General features: G+C 45.1%; 3 non-coding genes across 3 annotated transcripts in view; all 3 read right to left on the bottom strand.

The window, feature by feature from the left end:
* The window catches only part of LOC119631180 (large subunit ribosomal RNA), a 4,118-nt gene extending 3,757 nt beyond the window's left edge, over nucleotides 1-361 (bottom strand). Inside the window, exon 1 of the ribosomal RNA XR_005246577.2 lies at nucleotides 1-361. This exon is cut by the window's left edge and continues 3,757 nt beyond it. This is a non-coding gene — a ribosomal RNA (large subunit ribosomal RNA).
* Nucleotides 362-1,210: 849 nt separating this feature from the next.
* LOC119630899 (5.8S ribosomal RNA) lies at nucleotides 1,211-1,365 on the bottom strand. The gene has a single exon (XR_005246479.2). It is a non-coding gene; the product is annotated as a 5.8S ribosomal RNA (ribosomal RNA).
* A 761-nt stretch (nucleotides 1,366-2,126) lies between these two features.
* Nucleotides 2,127-4,034, bottom strand: LOC119630907 (small subunit ribosomal RNA). Its single transcript, XR_005246486.2, has one exon. It is a non-coding gene; the product is annotated as a small subunit ribosomal RNA (ribosomal RNA).
* Between the last annotated feature and the right edge of the window lie 966 nt (nucleotides 4,035-5,000).

Below are 5,000 nucleotides of genomic sequence, written 5' to 3'. Positions count from 1 at the left end.
CGCTATCGGTCTCGCGGTCATATTTAGCCTTAGATGGAGTTTACCACCCGCTTAGGGCTGCACTCTCAAGCAACCCGACTCTAAGGAGCGTCCCTCTCGCCGCGACCCTCCGTCGCTACGGGCCTGGCACCCTCTACGGGAAAACGGCCCCGTTCAAGACGAACTTGGACAGGAGTCGTCGCGACGAGAAAGCGGAACCTCCCGAACACCACATCTCCCGTTATCGATTAAAACAACGGGATTCAGTGCTGGGCTATATTCCTGTTCGCTCGCCGCTACTAAGGAAATCCTGGTTAGTTTCTTTTCCTCCGCTTACTAATATGCTTAAATTCGGCGGGTGATCCTCCCTGATCTGAGGCCAACGATATAAAAATAAATTTGAGGCAAACTCGATATCCGTCAGCGTCCATCGCAAAATCCTCCCACCCCTCTCCTCTCCTCACGCACGTCCTCCTTTCCTCTCCTCCCACCACCATTTTCTCTATTCCCAAGCATCAATCTCTTCTTTCTTCTCCTCACAAAAAATTTTGTAATGAGATTTCAATCAGAGACGAAAACGAGAGAGCCGAGAGCGAGTGAGCGAGAGCGAGCGAACGAGAGCGCTAGCGAGTCAGAGTGAGAGATGGAGAGGCGCGAGGTCGCAATTCGGACGTCGAGTCCGCCTACACACGTTTTCCTATTGTTAATCATTCGTCTGTCCCGGTCATTAGTAGTTTTTCGTCGTCGCCGTTACGTTAAGTAAATTCAACGATCGATGTGTGTGCAAGCGAAAAATCGTTAGATTATTTTATTGAATTTATTCGCGATTACAAATAATTCATTAAAATTCTTCATCACAACGTTTCGCTTCGCACCGTCGTCGTCGTCGATATTAAATAACGATTAATACAACGTCAACAACAGAATAACGAAACCAAGACGACAAAAATTCATATACACGAGAACTCGCTACGCGCACGCTAAACATAACGCGCGCGCCAGAGAGGTTCGACGTGATTATGAAAATTTTGAAATAACAATAAAACATTTTTAGATCCGTCGGAGAGACGAGCTAGCGAAACGCGATTCGTAATCGTAGTCTTCGGTCAGATTTTAATTAAATAAAACAACACGTAACGACGAGTACGAACGCGTAACGCGGAACGCGTCAACGCGACGGATCACGAGCGCGGCACGAGCCACGCAATGTGATTAATGTTTTTTATGCAGCCGGCCCTCAGACAGGAGTGGTCCTGGATGTCTCCACGGACCGCAATGTGCGTTCGAAATGTCGATGTTCAAATGTGTCCTGCAGTTCACACTATGACGCGCAGTTAACTGCGTTCTTCATCGACCCGCGAGCCAAGTGATCCACCGTCCAGGGTAATGATTTTCGTTTTTTCTGTAATGTTTAAATAAAAATAAAAAATTTCTTTTTTTTTTTTTCTTGTCGAAAAAAAAAACAATAAATAAATAAAATGTATTCTATGTTAATTTACGAAACCGTCAACGACGACGAGAGAGACACGAGCGAGCGCTCCCGCAAGAACGCGCGCACGCGACTCTCCGTGACGTTTGGACGTGTACGCGACGTTTCGACGTTTTCGCCGTGTGCGCGCGCGCGTTTCGCATTTTATACATAAATATTATAATATTCGAAATTTCGAATCTCAAAATATATAATAATAAACATATAAAACACGGTGGTGCAACGCACGCACACACACGTTAAGAAAACTAAAACGTCTGTGAGTTTTTCTTTCGATCACCGCGTTCTCGCTCTCGAGCGCACTAGTGTCACGACGGCAATCGAATCGACACGACGACACACACACACACAACTACTGCATCACACACACACACACACACACCACAAACACAGAACAACACTGTAATTTCGGTGTCAGTAATGGTATTTTGTAGTGCGCGTATAGTTTTATGCGTGTGCTGCCGTGCGCGTGCAGTACGCAGCAGTATTAGATATATAATGTCAGCAGTCAGATTCAATATCGTCGCGACAAACGCGCGCGAGAGCGTGAGAAATCGGATAAACGATAAAAATTAAGAACGATCGAATGTATGCATGCGTATATATATATAAATAAATAAATAAAATATTTACATATCACACACAATACAACACACGTTAATGATCCTTCCGCAGGTTCCCCTACGGAAACCTTGTTACGACTTTTACTTCCTCTAAATGATCAAGTTTGGTCAACTTCCCAACAACGCCGACGGCCGTGAAGCCACCGCGTGTCGGTCCGAAGACCTCACTAAATCATTCAATCGGTAGTAGCGACGGGCGGTGTGTACAAAGGGCAGGGACGTAATCAACGCGAGCTTATGACTCGCGCTTACTAGGAATTCCTCGTTTATGGGGGATAATTGCAAACCCCAATCCCCAGCACGAAGGAGTTTCAGCGGGTTGCCCGGGCCTCTAGGCCAGGGAGAACATGCTGATTCCTTCAGTGTAGCGCGCGTGCGGCCCAGGACATCTAAGGGCATCACAGACCTGTTATTGCTCAATCTCGTGCGGCTCGAAGACGCCGGTCCCTCTAAGAAGAATTTTAATACGTCGTCAGTGAGTTGCGCGACACGAGGCCGCGCACACCTAAATAACGACGCCTATTTAGCAGGCTAGAGTCTCGTTCGTTACCGGAATTAACCAGACAAATCGCTCCACCAACTAAGAACGGCCATGCACCACCACCCACCGAATCAAGAAAGAGCTGTTAATCTGTCAATCCTTCCGGTGTCCGGGCCTGGTGAGATTTCCCGTGTTGAGTCAAATTAAGCCGCAGGCTCCACTCCTGGTGGTGCCCTTCCGTCAATTCCTTTAAGTTTCAGCTTTGCAACCATACTCCCCCCGGAGTCCAAAATCTTTGGTTTCCCGGAAGCTGCCCGCCGAGCCATTGTAGTAACGTCGGCGGATCGCTAGATGACATATTTACGGTTAGAACTAGGGCGGTATCTAATCGCCTTCGAACCTCTAACTTTCGTTCTTGATTGATGAAAACACCTTTGGCAAATGCTTTCGCTGATGTTCGTCTTGCGACGATCCAAGAATTTCACCTCTAACGTCGCAATACGAATGCCCCCAGTTATCCCTATTAATCATTACCTCGGAGTTCTGAAAACCAACAAAATAGAACCGAGATCATATTCTATTATTCCATGCACGAAATATTCAAGCAGCATTTTTAGCCCGCTTTGAGCACTCTAATTTGTTCAAAGTAAAATTGTCGGCCCACCTCGACACTCACCGAAGAGCACCGCGATAGGATTTTGATATTGAACCGGCGTTTTTTAGAACGCCGGCTCACCGACGATATGCTCCGCAAACGTGTCAGTATCACCGCGGATGCGGTGCACCGACAGCGCGGCGCACAAATGCAACTACGAGCTTTTTAACCGCAACAATTTTAGTATACGCTATTGGAGCTGGAATTACCGCGGCTGCTGGCACCAGACTTGCCCTCCAATTGTTCCTCGTTAAAATATTTAAAGTGTACTCATTCCGATTACGAGGCCTCGTAAGAGTCCCGTATCGTTATTTTTCGTCACTACCTCCCCGTGCCGGGAGTGGGTAATTTGCGCGCCTGCTGCCTTCCTTGGATGTGGTAGCCGTTTCTCAGGCTCCCTCTCCGGAATCGAACCCTGATTCCCCGTTACCCGTGACAACCATGGTAGTCGCAGAAACTACCATCGAAAGTTGATAAGGCAGACATTTGAAAGATGCGTCGCCGGTACTTGACCATGCGATCTGCAAAAGTTATCCAGATTCATCAAAATTAACGACTTCGGACGCGAGGCCCTCCGTCGATTGGTTTTGATCTAATAAAAGCACTCATCCCATCACTGGTCAGAGTTCTGATTGCATGTATTAGCTCTAGAATTACCACAGTTATCCAAGTAACTGAGTAAGATCTAAGGAACCAAAACTGATATATTGAGCCATTCGCGGTATCGCCTTAATACGGCTTGCACTGAGACATGCATGGCTTAATCTTTGAGACAAGCATATAACTACTGGCAGGATCAACCAGGGAGCTCTCTTTTTCGTTAGCTCGAAAACTAAAACGTCGCACCGCATCGGGCGTAAAAACGCTCGTACGGCGTGATCGTGTTTAGGTATTATAATAGTATTTATATAATAAACAACTCTCGTTGTTTACTAATAAATAATATCATTAAATATATAAAAATCCATATCCTAGAAAATTTAATTTTTAAGGAAAAGGATAATTATACAAAATCGGTCCACCGAGATTTCGCATAAACCGTTCACGTTAAAACATATAATGTTTAAATAAAAACACCATATGAAATATTATAATTCGTTTTAACGAATAAAATTTCAAAATCGCGCACGGAACGTACAGAATGACGTAAACGACTGAACGAACAGGTGCATTCGTCCGTTTGATTGTTTCATTCTGAAATTAGAAATGAACTAACCGAACGAACATGCCGTCGCATGAGTTACGCATATGTCTCACACGGTGTTACGGCGACCGCAGCGTTTCGGTTAATCTATAATAAATATATTATATTATTATTATTATTAAACACGAAACACACGCAACGCGCAAAACCAATGAACATATGAAAAATTTTAAAATTTCCAGGACCAAAAAATTTATGCGTCCAATCACAAAAGTCTCCTCCTCTCCTCAATGTATATATGTCAAGCTTCTGACCGGACAAGATATATATGAGAGATGGATAGATACTTCAGATCGCATGACGCAGGTCCGACGCTGATCAAATATATAATATATAACTTTATAATGTGTTCGTTTAAAAACGAGAGAGAAAAACTGAAAATGTAATCCAAAAAACAACAAACATCAATCAAATCTTCCTCTCTCGCCTCGCGCACCAACTAAGGCACGCCCGAACATCAAACGCGACACGCGCTCAAACCACACATGTGATGCGGGCCGTGCGCGTTCGCATGCATACATACGTAGGATCGTCGTCCGCGGTGAAGTCTGTTGAGCCGTGGATTTTAA

The sequence above is a fragment of the Bombyx mori genome, chromosome 11 (assembly GCF_030269925.1).
Source record: "Bombyx mori chromosome 11, ASM3026992v2".
NCBI lineage: Eukaryota > Metazoa > Arthropoda > Insecta > Lepidoptera > Bombycidae > Bombyx > Bombyx mori.
This window is presented reverse-complemented; position numbering and strand designations above follow the sequence as displayed.